This window comes from Acanthochromis polyacanthus, chromosome 5 (assembly GCF_021347895.1).
Source record: "Acanthochromis polyacanthus isolate Apoly-LR-REF ecotype Palm Island chromosome 5, KAUST_Apoly_ChrSc, whole genome shotgun sequence".
Taxonomy (NCBI): domain Eukaryota; kingdom Metazoa; phylum Chordata; class Actinopteri; family Pomacentridae; genus Acanthochromis; species Acanthochromis polyacanthus.
In genome coordinates, this window is record NC_067117.1 from 43,855,383 (window position 1) to 43,871,420 (window position 16,038).

The following is a 16,038-nucleotide window of genomic DNA, read 5'->3' on the forward strand; positions in this document are numbered from 1 at the left end:
TACTCACCCTCGCTCTTTTTTTGGCATCTTTTTCCGTCATTATCCGTCTCTCCACGATTTTTTTTGTTGTTTTCTTTGAAGCGCTGAGGCCATCAACGTCTGACGTCAAGTGTCCGGCCACAACAAGTGGCAATTAAGAGAATTTAAAATAAAAAGTCTTCTACCTTTTTTTCTATCATTTCTTTATTTAACATCAATTAATCACAAATAAACAAGGCACAGAGGTATTGTATCACGGGTATTGAGCAAATCAAAATAGAGAATTGAAAGAGGGACAATTAAAAAAACATACAAAATAAAAATTATGATTATAAGGGGACTGTCTATATGACATTCAATTTTTCAAATAAAGAAAATAAGTGAAGGGCTCTCCTATCCATAACCAATTTCAGCGATTTTCAAAAGATTGAGAAATCCTTCTTCCAGTGGCTTAGACATGGTCTTGTTTTGAAGCATCTGCACTATTGAATGAAGAATTTCCCCAACAGCAATAAAACATTCAGAATAATTTCTAATTTCTTATCTTCCTTAAACACACCAAACAAAAAAGTATCTTTCTCTGTCAGGGAGTATTCAGTGTTTTTTTTAAATATTTATTGTAACCAGCTCCTTAAATTACTCCAGAAGAGCTGTACCACATTGCATTGAAAAAAAAAAGAAAAAATGAATCAGGTTTTCAACATCTATGTAACAGAATACAGTTATTTACATCTAAATCAAATCTCAGTCTTAAAAACACTTTTTCTCTACTATTTCTCTCTTTCTCACTATTTCTTTTCGTTTTCTTTCAAAAGTTTGAATTGGACCTCTTTTGTTTTGGGAGGCACCAAAAAATGGAATATATTTCTTCTTCACATTGATCTTAATCACATCAAATCGTTTCAAATTACACAAGCTTTTAATTTGTTTGGATATTACTCATATAACAATGCTCTTCTGATAGCTTTGTTATTATACTTACCATCACAAAAATCAAGCTCCACAATGCACAATTGACTCAATCTTTGGCAGACTTTTGAATTTTGAATATCTTATTCACCATCATTCTTAAAGAGATCAATCAATAAATATAAGAATTTAGTTCTACAAGATAATTTCACCCTAACAAAGGTATCATATTTAGCATTTTGTATTCATTCTCAAAAAAGGGGGGTGGTGCTGCTACTTCTAAAAATACAGAAAAAATAAAACATAAATTACAAAATAAACTAAATAAAGTCATACTTTGAATGAAAAGATAACCGTAATGGAAACACAAAATGGCACACAATTATAGAGAGTCAAACTTTATTTGTAAATGACATCATAACTGTCCAAGAGTGATTTTCAGCCATTTTGGCCTGTTACTGTGAAGAAATAGAAAATATTTTCACAATCATTTTAATTCTAAGAAAAACAGTTGCTCACAATAGCCGAGAAAATGACCTTATAAGATTACAGTGAAATGCAAAAGTTCAAATGGCTTTTATTCTGAAATACCAAATGAGACTGACAAGATTTTTAATAGATATCTTCCACAGGTGGAATCCTATCAATCTGAAGTGGAATGGTTGAATAATAACTCGTAGTTTTGGAGAAATATGGATGTTAATGTACATATATCTAAATAAATATGGCTCCTCAGGGGGCGTTTATTCTGAAAATCCACATCAGATTGACCTGATTTTGAGATGGTGTCTTCCTGAGGTGGAGTACTCTCAATCTGAAGTGGAACAGTGGAATAATAACAGGCAGTTTTGGAGAAATATGAATGCTAATGTCCATGATACATCTAAAAAATATGGCTTTTCAGGCGGCTTTTATGCTGAAAATCCACATCAGATTGACCTGATTTTGAGATGGTGTCTTCCTGAGGTGGAGTACTGTCAATCTGAAGTGGAACAGTGGAATAATAACAGGCAGTTTGGGAGGAATATGAATGCTAATGTACATGATATAAATATACAAATATGGCTTTTCAGGGGGCGTTTATTCTGAAATTCCACATCAGATTGACCTGATTTTGACTCGGTGTCTTCCTGAGGTGGAGTACTATCAATCTGAAGTGGAACGGTTGAATAATAACTGGCAGTTTGGGAGAAATATGAATGCTAATGTACATGATATATCTAAATAAATATGGCTTTTCAGGGGGCGTTTATTCTGTAAATCCACATCCGACTGAAGTGATTCTTAGCGGATGTCATACGCTTGAATAATAACGACAGTTTTAAAAAAGATCGCTCTTGACGTATTGTTTAGTATATGCGCGCATCGCTTTTCCAACTGAGGGCTAGTTTGACCAAGCGTTTCGGAGTGAGGGCTGGCTTGACCGCGGTACACAGCCGACACAGCCTTAGGGGCAACAAAGAGAGCCGAGCTGCAGCCTAGTAAAGGTAAACAATTAAGTATAATTATCATTAAATGACTGGGCAGCGTAGCAGCAAGTAGGCGGAGGAGATCCACCAACAACCGCGGCAGTTATGCCGCAGCAACCGCACAATAATCAGGGACCAGATAACACACAGCAGACAACGTTAGCTTACTCTGCTGACACAGACGCACCCACGGCACGCTGAACGGACCGACCCGTCTCCCAGCGTCACTACACAGAGCAAAACAAGCTGTCACTAAGTGCGCCGCACATTACATAAAGACAGATGGGAAAAGCCCATTACCTGTACCAGCGGTATTATGTGTGTCCCGATCTGCCACGGTGTGGATCGACCAGCACGGGATTCTGCCAAGGATACCATGGTCACTGCTCCTCCATGGACTCAGCATCACAAAGCAGGAGGAGAGACTTCAACAACACGGAGGCGGCAGAGGAAGTCTCCAGGCGGTTCTGGAGATACCAGGGGTCAGTGCTTGGTCCCTTACTCTTCTCTCTGTACACCGCCTCGCTTGGGTGATCCGCTCCCATGGCTTCTCCTACCACTGCTATGCCGACGACACTCAGCTTTTCCTCTCTTTTCCACCTGACGACACAACAGTTTCAGCGGGGATATCAGCATGTCCGGCTGATATCTCCACATGGATGAAGGAACGGCACCTTCAGCTAAATCTGTCTAAGACTGAACTCATGGTCTTTCCAGCTTGTCCATCTGTTCAGCCTCAGATCAGTGTCCAACTTCACTCGAGCCTACTTGTGCCAAAAAAAAACTCAGCCAGAAACCTGGGTGTCATGATTGATGACCAGCTGACCTTTAAGGTTCACGTGGCCTCAGTTTCTCGATCTTGTCGTTATGCCCTCTACAATTTCAGGAAGATCAGACCCTTCCTGACCCAACAGGCCACACAACTTCTGGTTCAGGCTCTTGTGATGTCACGCATTGACTACTGCAACTCTCTTCTGGCAGGTCTCCCTGCATGTACAGTCAAACCTCTGCGGATGATCCAGAATGCAGCAGCACGTCTGGTCTTCAACCAGCCCAAAAGAGCTTATGTCACCCCCCGTTCATCTCCCTTCACTGGCTTCCAGTTGCAGCCAGAATCAAATTCAAAACTCTCCTCCTGGCTTACAAAACACTTACAAGAACGGCCCCAGCCTACCTGGATTCCCTGATCCAGGTCTACTCCCCTTCACGCCCACTTCGCTCTGCATGTGAGAGACGCCTGGGGCATCCAGCCCAGCACGGCTTGAAATCTCTAACCAGACTCTTCTCCTCTGTTGTTCCCAAATGGTGGAGCAAACTACCAATCTCTGTGCGTTCTGCTGAGTCCCTTTCTCCTTTTAAGAGACAATTGAAGACTCAGTTGTTCAGAGAACACCTAGGCACTTAATCCGACTCCACCTTAGGGGTAGAATAAGTCAGTTGGTCCAAAACCCAGCACTTATTTAGCGCTGACAAAGTTGAAAAAACAACAAAACAAAAAAGGGGGTGGGGTGGGGTGGTTGGCAATTCTTCTGCAACTTGATGGCAACACCTTTGACCAATCACACTTGAAGCACTTTTGCACTTACTACAGGTTTTTCCTGATGTCCGAATTCTTGCTTGTGTTGTACGTCGCTTTGGACAAAAGCGTCTGCTAAATGAAATTGTAGAATTGTGGATAAACAGAGCAGATCCTTGGTTGAGCTGCCAGCTGGGTCGCCTGAGGGAGGATATCTGATGTTCACGAGACCTGAAAGAGCTCAATGGTCTCAGGATACATCACCGATGATGTGCCCTGGTTGTGTATCAGAAGATGTATCACCACAAAAGAATCTGTTAGAACCCGTTAGAACATACACCAAGGCTTGATTAACATCATCAGTGACAGGTGTGTAGATTTGTCCTCCTGATAGGGAGATTACAACATTATTCACTGCTGATGGAGGATGGCATGTTTACAGTTCGTCTTTCTTGGTCTTGGTGAAACATGTTGGAAATCTGTCTTCTACATAAAGTTCTCCAGTGTGTGTTGTGTCTGCAGTGAAGCAGCAGCAGCGTCCTCTGCAGGTGGTCCAGATAAAAAGCTTACGGCACCTGGTATTCCCAGGTGGTCTCCCATCCAAGTACTAACCAGGCCCGACCCAGCTTAGCTTCTGAGATCAGACAAGATCGGGAGTATTTTTTTTTTATCTTTTATTATCAAAAGTACAAAAAAAACCCTAACAATAATTCAAAACCACATCAATTTACACGTCCTGACAGAATTAGTTTAAGACAATTATTTACAAAAATTCCACTCAAAAGAAAACAAAGCCCCAAAAATATCCGAATGTAAGAAAAAACACAGTTCTATTAACATAAAAATTACCCTACCCTACCATTTTAATCCCCCACCCAACACCCACACAAATTCCACCCTTCGACCACTCTTTTAAACCTGTCAACGAGAGCTCTCACCAAAAAAAAGAAAGAAAAAAAAGAAAGATAAAACATCACCATTCCCTTACAAAGTAAGACATTGACATTAAAAAGAAAAACAAAACACAAATCAAAAAACAAAAAGACACTAAGTCTTTTTTTTTTAAAAAAAACATCTTCCAATTTCTTTTAACAATACTCTCCTTTCAAAAATGGAAGACAATTTCCTTCCCCTCCTTTGTAAACAAAAGTTGTGCATTTGTCATGAACACACCTTCAAAATCACTTACATCCTGAAATAACCTGATATGTGATTTTAAAATGTTTCTAAATAAGCTCCACCTATTAATTTCCTTGTTTTCAAACAAGGCATAATTCCTTGCCAGGACAGTCACATGTCTCGCTAATCCGAGAACAATGTTCAGCAGATTGTAATTTACCTCCTTTTTTTTTCTGTGACCCCGAACAGCCAGTGCCATCGCCAGTCTCCTTCATGTTTCACCTCCCAAGACAAACCATCTGCCAAAAAACGCCTGACCTGCTCAATGAACAGGGCCACGACCGGACATCCCCACAGAAGGTGCTCCAGGTCCTCCGGTGTGTCCCTGCACACCGAGCAGTCCCTCCCAAACTTGACTTTATGGACCTGGTGCAGGACGACGCCCGTAAAAAAGCGCCTGTGCCTGATTTTGAAATCTGTTTGTGCTGCCTGTGCATTGCAATATTTTGGATGGATGTTATGCCAGATGGTGTGAATGGGTTTGTTTGGAAAGATTTTGGCCCAGGCCAGTTCTGCAGTGGGCCGCCTCGTGATTTTGTGTCTGAATGTTCTGTACCAGTATTTTGTTGTTGTTTCTGTGATGTTCTTACTGCCATTAGTAGTTACCAGAATGAATGTTGGGACATCGTTCCGCACCAGGCCGCCCACCCCACTGGCGATGGCAGCCCTCCACTCGGACGGCATCCCCCTCTCAATTGCTCGACATCTGACCTCCACATCTCTCCCCCTGACCCTTGCTCCTCTCTCCCTCATTAATCTCACAATCCACTCCCGGTCCATCTCTCCCCTCTGATTCAGCAGGCGACCCAAAGTTAGCAGGCCTGCAGCCTCGAGGGAGCCACCCAGCAGGGGCCTCCCATGCTCACTGATGTCTGGGTTGTGCCAACGCCTGCGCTCTGGTGGTGACTTGAGTCTTTATCAGTGATCGCGCCAACCCCCATGCCTCCATGACCTCCCTGTAAAAACTGTCCAGATTTGAATAGTAAGTGCGTGGGCTATTCTGACATAATTGAAAGTTCCCCAGGTTATTGATTTTGTTTAACTGTTGCATGAAGTAGTCTTTCCAGAATGAGTTGTTGTTTTTGTCTAGATGTCTAATTATTATTTTGTTCCTTAAAGCCAGTTTTTTGGTGTGAATATCTATTAGATTTAACCCTCCATTTTTATAGTCATCAATGACTGTTTTATGAGAAACCAGATTGCCCCTTCCTTTCCACAGAAACGATGTTATGAGGTTGTTGAATTTTGCCAGTACCGCATTAGGGAGGTCATGGACAGCCATTATATGCGTTAATTTAGACAATATGAGGGAGTTGGTCACGACCACCTTGCCTCTCAGGGTCAGCCCCCGCATTTTCCACAACCCAAATTGGCTTGGGAGTTTTGCCAGGAGCCCCTCCCAGGACTTGTCCCTCGCTGCTGCGGCATCCTTCCCAATGTGGACCCCCAGGACCTTGACAATCTCCTGGGCCTCTTCAAATCCCCAAATATTTGGCGGCCGAGCCACTGAGCCACAAAACATGATCTGGGATTTGTCTGTGTTCACCCGTGCTCCCGATGCTCTACCGTATGTGTCCAGGTGCGTGATTACACTGTCCACCTGTTCTGCATTTTTAACAAAGATGTTTGTATCGTCCGCGTATTGAATTATTTTGATATGTCTATGTGCCGGTGTTACTAACCCTGTGATGTGTCTGTCCTTTGTGATGAGTTGGGCCTGTGGCTCGGCCGCCAAACTGTACAAAAGTGCAGAGAGAGGACAGCCCTGCCTGATGGAGCGTTGAAGGTGAATTGGCTGTGTCAAGAACCCATTACATTTTATCTTACTATAAGCATTGGAGTAGAGTAGCTTAAACCATCCCATGTACCTGTTCCTGAACCCCAGTTTTGCCATTACCTTCCACAGAAAGTTGTGTTCTACCCTGTCAAATGCTTTATTGAAGTCAACTGTAATGTAGATCCCTCCCTCCTGCTGTAATTGTTCCACCCCATGTTTAACTGTCAGTATTGTGTCTGATATGTCCCTCCCAGGTATACTGTATGATTGTGTCAGACCAACTATGTTGTGTATGACAGTCTTTAACCGGTTTGCCAATACTTTTGCGAGTATTTTATAATCTGTGTTTAATAAGCTGATGGGTCTGTAGTTCTTTAGGCAGGATCTGTCCCCTCTCTGCTTGTACACCAGACTTACTAAACCGAGCGTCAAGGTCCTGGGGGTGCACCTCTGCTCCTCCATGCTGTGGTAGAGGGAGAGAAGGACCGGGGCCAGCTGGTCTCTGAAAGAGATGTAGAAGTCAGAGGTTATGCCGTCTGAGCCAGGGCTTTTGTTCCTCCCGGGTCCACCGATGGCCGCCTCCACCTCCCCTAAAGTGAGGGGGGAGTCACACCACTCAGCCTCCTCGGGAGGAAGCCGGCTGCTCAGGGCCGACAGCGCTCTCTCAAGAGCCTCTCCTTCCACTCCTTCACTGGAAAAAAGTCTCCTATAAAAGTGCTCCACCTCCTCCAACACTTCCTCTGTTTTGTCCAGTTTCTTTCCTTCCTCAGTTATTAATTCTTTAATAAAGCACTTTTCCTGCTTTCTCTTTTCTAAGCCCAAAAAATAGGCTGTGCACCTCTCCCCCTCCACTGCATGCTTCGCCTTACTCCTTATTATTGCACCTTTGCATTTCTTTATTTCTATTACTTCCAGTTCTTTTTTAAAGCATAAGTATTTTGTTAAATCCTGTGTTTGACCCTCTCCTACTTTTTCCAGCTCTATTTTTATTTGCTGCCTTATCCTAAATTCCTCCTTACTTTCGTCCCACCTTTTTTGCTTACTGTAACTTATGCACATCTTCTTAATCCTTTCTTTAACTCCATCCCACCATGCTAATTTGTCCTCTGTAAAATCAATTTCATCTACTATTCCTGTCAGGAAACTCCTTGCTCTCCTAATAAACTTTTCATCTATAAGTAAACTGTTATTCAGACACCAGGAGCCTCCATTCCTGGCCATCCCTGGATGATTCAGGTCCACCTCCATAGAGGAGTGATCAGACCATGTGTTCTCCTTATACTGGACTCTGCTCACTATTTGGACCATTTCTGGAGAAACCAAGCAGAAGTCGATTCTGGTTTGTTTTAAAATCCCTTCCACCACTTGCTTTTGTGAAAATTGTTTTTTATTTGGGTTTAGACTCCTCCATAAATCTATTAAGTTATTTTGTTGCATCAGATTTATGAGCTCAGTCCTACTACTGTCATCTTTATATTTATTTTCATTTACCCTGTCCAGCTTTGACAGACACAGATTAAAATCTCCTATTATGAGGCAGTTTTTTATGTTAACACACCATTTATTTAGCTCTTTAATAAATGTTTTCCTTTCTCCTCCTACGTTGGGGCAATGCGCATTAATTACTCTGTAAATTTCATTATTATATGTAAATTCTATTACTATTAACCTCCCATCCTGATCTTTACCAATAACTATCACAGTTTCTGTTAATTCCTCCGGTACCAACACAGCTACTCCCCGAGCTGCCGGTGTACCGTTTGACACAAAACATCCTCCCTTCCATTCCTTTCTAATTTCAGCAACAATTTTATCATCCCACCTGGTCTCCTGCAGACAGATCACCTGATTTTTACCTTCAGCAAACACACCTTTTCTTTTAGTCTCTGTACGGAGCCCACATGCATTCAGAGACATGAGCCTCAGCATAGAAAGAAAAAGAGAACAAGGGTGAGTTGTGGCTTCATTTTCCAGTTCCTTTTTTACTCCTTGATCTTTTGCTTTTCTTCGGCTGTTCCCGTTCAATTTGTCTCTTAATTGTGTAACTTCTGACAGATCCATTTCTGAGTTGGAGGATGGTAAACTTATGGCAGGGTTGCCTCCTGCTCCACTCTGGTCAGGAGGGACCTGGCATTGGGTCTCAGACACGCTGCTTCTGGACGTATTTCTCTTCGCCTCCATCTCTCCCGGGGTGCATTTCGGCTTCTCAGAGGCCAGTTCTCCCACCTCATCTCCCGGATTTGGGCTCTCCAGCCGAGCGTCCTCGGTAGGTGAGCTACCGTGAACCCCCGAGCCTCCTGAGCCCGTCACACCGGTGAGTGCCGCACACAGCTGAGACCTGTCCATGCTGCTCAGTCCCCCCTCCTCCTGCTCACTTATGCACATTTCCCCATCCTCCGACTCAGACACAGTTCCGTCATCATTCTCACTTCTGTTACAAATACAGTTCACCATCAGATTGTGACACAGCTCACATCTCCTCGCCCTTGTTCTCATCTCACATTCCTTTGCATAATGTCCCTGTTCCCCACACACATGACACTTGAATTCCGGACATTCCCTGAGGATGTGACCCGGCTGAATACATAACCTACACACCTTGTCTGTCATGTATAACTCGAACATATTCAGGGCCGGTAGCAGTCATAAATTTAGTAGAATACAGCAACGATAGTACATAATCAGTCAATTTGACTTTAACGTACCTTGTGCCATCTGCAATGTTTGTTCTGGGCCACATTCTCCTTTTAACTGGTGTGAAGCAGTCCACCACCACCGAGAAAGGTGTGAAGTGAGCAATCGCTCGTATTTAGGGGAGCCTGTGTATACTTGGCATTACGGTAATATAGAACTGCGGGAAAACTGCTAGTTTCCACAGACTCATTCCACCTCAGTCTTGTAGTAGACCACCCCAGGAAGACCCCCACTCAATTTGGGGTCAGTTTGATTTCAGATTTCTTTAAGAATCCTTTCTAAGTCAAATAAACCATTAAGCCATAACTTTTACTTGTTCTATTTCTTGTCAGTCCTTACATCAAAAAAACAAAACAATCTTCAACATCTTTAATGTGCTATCTTCATTCGGTTCCCAATGACTTATTAGAGTCAACCTTATTCTTTTCAATAATAATTAAAAATATTTACAATGTGAATACAATTTAATTACAATGTGAACAATGTAAAACAGTTCACATTAAAAAGATACAGACTTGACGACATGATTAACTTCTAACTTTTTTATTGGTATCGCACTTTTAATTCAGAACAACACAAAGTGCTTGACAAGAATTACAAAAGAGACAATATATAAATACAAGAAGAAAAAAACCTCACACACCCACATAACATCATCAGGAGCACATTAAGAGCACAAGGCACACATCCAGTTGCCTTTTCTGGCCTTTTGCAGACTCTCCTTGTCCATGCTCAAACATTGTTCATGGAACCACCTTTCGCATGCATCACATTGGATCTATGAAATAAGGTTAGTAAATTGAATTAGATCACATATCATCTCCTTTCCACTTAAAAATGCATGAGGTTCTTCAATGACCTGATAATCGTCACTTCCATACTGGTCTATCATTAACAATTAAATATCATGGTTATTGCACTTTCTTGCGATGTGTCTTCTTTTGTCATCTCAAATCGTGAAATCATACATTCAAAATGTACTTGTGTGGAAAACGCACCCAATTTGTTACTGGGGGCCCAGCACCTGGAGGCTTCACCAAAGAACACATTCCACAGTTGTTGGCTATATCCAGAACTGAATAATTCAATTCAATTTTATTTATATAGCATCAAATACAGTCAAATTGTCTCAAGACGCTTTACAGAACCCATATGCCTGACCCCCAGAGCAGCCCAAAGGCGACAGTGGCAGGAAAACACCCTTTTAACAGGGAAGAAACCTCGAGCAGAACCCGGCTCTATATAGGGGGGACCCATCTGCCTGCTGGCCAGGGGGGTTGAGAAGGACAGAAGAGGGCAAGGGGGAGGGATGGGAGAAGAGGGAGGGGTGGGAAAGCAAGGAAAACACAACACACATTTGGATACATGCATGACAGGATATGTGACACAGACAAAGTATAAGCTAACATTGAAAACTGACTCATAATTTACTCTGATGATGTACGGCTCTGACATTAAACATACTCCATATATAGCTAGCAGTAAAATTCAAACAGTAAGTAAGTTAGCATAACAGTATAGTGAAGGCGATGCAGAGTTGACTGGTGGAAAAAGGGAGCTGGAAGCAGAGGGCTGGAGGAAGGTCTGTCAGGAAGCCGTCCGGCTCCTGACTGGTTTTTTGTTTCTGCAACTGTCAGGATGCTGTTTCAGCTCCTGCCTGGTGTTTGTCCCTGTCTCCCTCTCTCTCAGCTGATTACCTGCTGAAGGACAGACAATTGCAGCATGAGACTCAGCTGTGGAGTAATCAGCCAACACGATTCACCTGCCTTCCCCTTTCTGTTTAAAAGTCCTCTGCTCCCCTCAGTGTGTGTGGGAGCATCACAGTTCAGACCTTCCAATATATGGCTTTTCCCCTCACGCCTTCCGTTTCCCCCAACTCTGGACTTTTGAAGATTCTCCGCTGTTGGATTCTAACGCTTTTGACGTTATTGTTTTTTTTTTTTTTTGTGGACTCAACTCCTTTTAAGACTCTGCGTTTTTGGACTTGCCGCCTCTGTTTCCTTCCTGTTGTGAGTACGTATCTTGGAGAGGATTATCAGTAGTGAGTACGTGTCCCTTGTGTTGTTCCTGTTATAGAGTTTTGGATTTTTGTTAAATAAACTCCTTTTTTCACTACTTGCACCTCTTACCTGCCTGTTGGTTTCTGCGCCTGGGTTCTACCACTGCAAAGCCTGACAAGGTCAGCAGCAGCATCCCACAGTGGACATGATGGAGACTGGACCAGCTGGTGGAACATCAACCACAGATCTGAAGCATCCAGCTCTGGGACCAGGGACACTCGGAGAAATAGCACAGGGGGAAACAGAGTGAATGTACTGCAATAACGGTATACATATTAAATGTAAAGGTAGATAGAGAAGGGCTCAGGGCGTCAAGAAAAGTCCCCCAGCAGCCTATAGGCCTATAGCAGCATGACTAGAGGCAGAACGAAGGGACGTCCAAGAGGAAGTCAGCTGTACAATGAAGACACAAGCCGAACCCCTGTGGGTCACCCAGTCAGCCCCAACTATAAGATTTGTCAAAAAGGAACGCTTTAAGCCTGGTCTTAAAAATAGAGAGGGTATCTGCCTCCCGAACCCAAACTGGGAGCAGGTTCCACAGGAGAGGAGCTGATAACTGAAGGCTCTGCCTCCCATTCTACTTTTAGAAATTCTAGGAACAACAAGTAAGCCTGCAGTTTGAGAGCGAAGAGTTCTACTAGGATAATAAGGTACTATCAGATCTTTAAGATATGATGGAGATTGGTTATTAAGAGCTTTATATGTCAGAAGAAGGATTTTAAATTCTATTCTGGATTTAACAGGAAGCCAGTGAAGAGAAGCAAGTATAGGGGAAATATGATCTCTTTTGCTAACTCCTGTCAGTACTCTGGCAGCAGCGTTTTGGATCAACTGTAGATGTTTGAGAGAGCTATTTGGACAACCCGATAATAAGGAATTGCAATAGTCAAGCCTGGAAGTAACAAAAGCATGAACTAATTTTTCTGCATCACTCTGAGACAGAATGTTCCTGATTTTTACAATATTACGCAGGTGAAAAAAGGAAGTCCTACAGACTTGCTTTATGTGTGAGTTAAAGGACATGTCCTGGTCAAAAATAACTCCAAGATTCCTCACAGTAGTACTGGAGGCCAACGTGATGCCATCCAGAGTAACTATTTGCTTTGAAAGCGAGTTTCTAAGATGTTTGGGGCCAAATACAATGACTTCAGTTTTGTCTGAATTTAGCAGCAGGAAGTTAAAAGTCATCCAGGTTTTAATGTCCTTAAGACAATCTTGCAGTCTAGCTAACTGATCAGTTTCATCTGGCTTCATAGATAAATACAATTGTGTGTCATCTGCATAACAATGGAAGTTAATACAATGCTTCCTAATAATATTGCCTAAAGGAAGCATGTATAATGTGAAAAGTATCGGTCCTAAGACAGAACCCTGAGGAACTCCGTGATTAACTTTAGTATGCTCAGAAGAGTTATTGTTGACATGCACAAACTGGAACCTATCTGATAAGTAGGATTTAAACCAATCCAGTGCTGTCCCTTTAATGCCAATTGAATGTTCTAGACGCTGTAATAAAATGTTGTGGTCGATTGTGTCAAACGCTGCACTAAGATCTAACAAAACAAGTATAGAGACTAGTCCATTATCTGATGCTATGAGAAGGTCATTAGTAACTTTCACCAGAGCTGTTTCTGTGCTATGATGCACTCTGAAGCCTGACTGAAACACTTCAAACAAATTATTCCTTTGTAAGTGTTCACATAATTGATTTGCAACTGCTCTTTCCAGAATTTTAGAGAGAAATGGTAGGTTGGATATTGGTCTATAGTTAGCTAACACATCTGGATCTAAAGTGGGCTTTTCAAGCAAAGGTTTGATGACAGCAACCATAAAAGCCAGTGGTACATAGCCTGTTACTAGAGAGAGATTAATCAGATCTAACATTGAAGAATTAATTAAAGGTAAAATCTCCTTGAAGAGTCTAGTTGGGATAGGATCTAAAAGACATGTTGATGGTTTGGATGTAGAAACTGTTGAAATGAGTTCAGAGAGACATATAGGAGTGAAGAATTCTAAAGATTCATCAGGTCTAACAGCCAATTCAAAAGCATCTGTGACATTTGTAGGAAGGGCCAGATTAATTTTATCTCTAATCATAACTATTTTATGCGTAAAGAAGCTCATGAAGTCGTTACTGGTTAAAACTAAAGGAATACAAGGTTCAACAGAGCTCTGACTCTTTGTCAGCCTGGCTACAGTGCTAAAGAGAAACCTGGGGTTGTTCTTGTTCTCATCTATTAAAGATGAATAATAAGTTGTCCTGGCATTACGAAGAGCTTTTTTTTATAGATTACTAGACTATTTTTCCAAGCCACATACACTTCCTCTGAATTAGTGGAATACCACTTTCTTTCCAGCTTTCGGGATGCCTGCTTTAAAGTCCGCAGCTGGAATTATACCAAGGAGCAAGTCTTCTCTGAGATAGAACTTTCTTTTTTACAGGTGCAACACTATCAAGAGTTGTACGCAGTGAGGCTGAAGCATTATTAACAAAATAATCCACTTCTGTGGGGGTAAAATTATAATATTTGCCTTCTGATTTATCAGTAAATGTTGCTGAAGTAAACAGTGAGGGTATTATTTCCTTAAATTTAGATACTGAATTGTCAGACAAACACCTACTGTAATGATATTTGTTTTCAGCTGCTAAACAATCCTTTACTTTAAATTGAAACGTTATCATAAAATGGTCAGAAAGAAGAGGGTTCTGGGGAAATACTGTTAACTCTTCAATTTCTAAGCCATAAGTCAGGACAAGGTCAAGAGTGTGATTAAAACTATGAGTTGGTTTATTTACATGTTGAGAAAACCCAATTGAGTCTAATAATGAATTAAAAGCTGTTGTAAGGCTGTCGCTGTCTACGTCAACATGAATGTTAAAGTCACCCACAATAATAACTTTGTCTGAACTGAGCACTAATTCAGATAAAAAGTCTGAGAATTGAGATAAAAACTCAGAATAAGGAGCAGGAGGACGATATATAACAACAAATAAAACTGGTTTCTGAGCTTTCAAATTTGGATGAGAGAGACTAAGAGTGAGATTTTCAAATGAGCTGTAATCAGGTTTAGGCCTCTGGTTCAGTTTTAAACTAGAATGGTAGATTGCTGCTACTCCTCCTCCTCGGCCTGTGATTCCAGGAATATGACAGTTAATATGACTAGGGGGAGTTGATTCGTTTAGGCTAACAAATTCTTCCTGCTGCAACCAGGTTTCAGTCAAACAGAACAAATCAATCTGGTGATCAGTTATCAACTCATTTACTAGCAGAGATTTAGACGAGAGAGATCTAATATTTAACAGACCACATTTAATTTTCCTGTCTCTGTGCTCTGTTGAAATAGAGGTATTAATTTTTATTAAATTTTTATGGTTACTATTTCTTTTGTATATTTTTGATTTGTTTAATTTATTGAATTTTGGTGGTCGGGGGACAGACACAGTCTCAATAAAATTTACTGAATTAACTGAATTACTGGAGGGTGACAGCTGTGAGGAAACTGCAGAGAGGTGTGTAAGACTACAGCTCTGCATCCTGGTCTTAACTCTGGGTTGTCATGCTTTAGGAGTACTAATAAAATCAGCCATATTCCTAGAAATGAGAGCTGCACCAGCCAAAGTGGGATGGATGCCGTCTCTCCTAATCAGACCAGGTTTTCCCCAAAAAGAGCTCCAATTATCAATAAAGCCCACGTCGTTTGATGGACACCACATAGACAACCAGCGGCGAAACGATGACATGCGGCTAAACATGTCATCGCTGGTCAGATCAGGCAAGGGTCCAGAGAAAACTACGGAGTCCGACATGGTTTTGGCGAAAGTACACACCGATGCCACGCTAATTTTGGTGACCTCCGATTGGCGTAACCGGGTGTCGTTACCGCCGACGTGAATAACAATCTTACTATATTTACGATTATCTTTAGCCAGCAGTTTCAAATTTGCTTCTATGTCGCCCGCTCTGGCCCCTGGGAGGCATTTAACTATGGTCGCTGGTGTCGCTAGCTTCACGTTTCTGACTATGGAGCTGCCAATGATCAGAGTTGGTTTCTCAGCGGGTGTGTCGCTGAGCGGGGAAAAACGATTGGAAACATGAAGCGGTTTGTGGTGGGCCGGGACAGCAGGCTTGAGCTTAGGACTGTTTTTCCTACGAACTGTCACCCATCCACCCGGCTGTTCGGGAGCTGCTAAGGGACGGCTAACAGATGCTACACAAGCTAAGCTATTGCGGTCCGCACCGGCTAAGGGGCCTGGCTAGCTGCTAGCGGGTTATTTTCCATGGTGCGGAGCCACGATTCCAATTCAGACAGCCTCGCCTCCAGAACTACAAAAAGGCTGCACTTATTACACATATCGTTATCACTAAAGGAGGCAGAGGAATAACTAAACATGTGGCACACTGAGCAGGAGAAGAGAGAGAGGGAGAGGGAGAGGCAGAAGCAGAAGTCATGCTA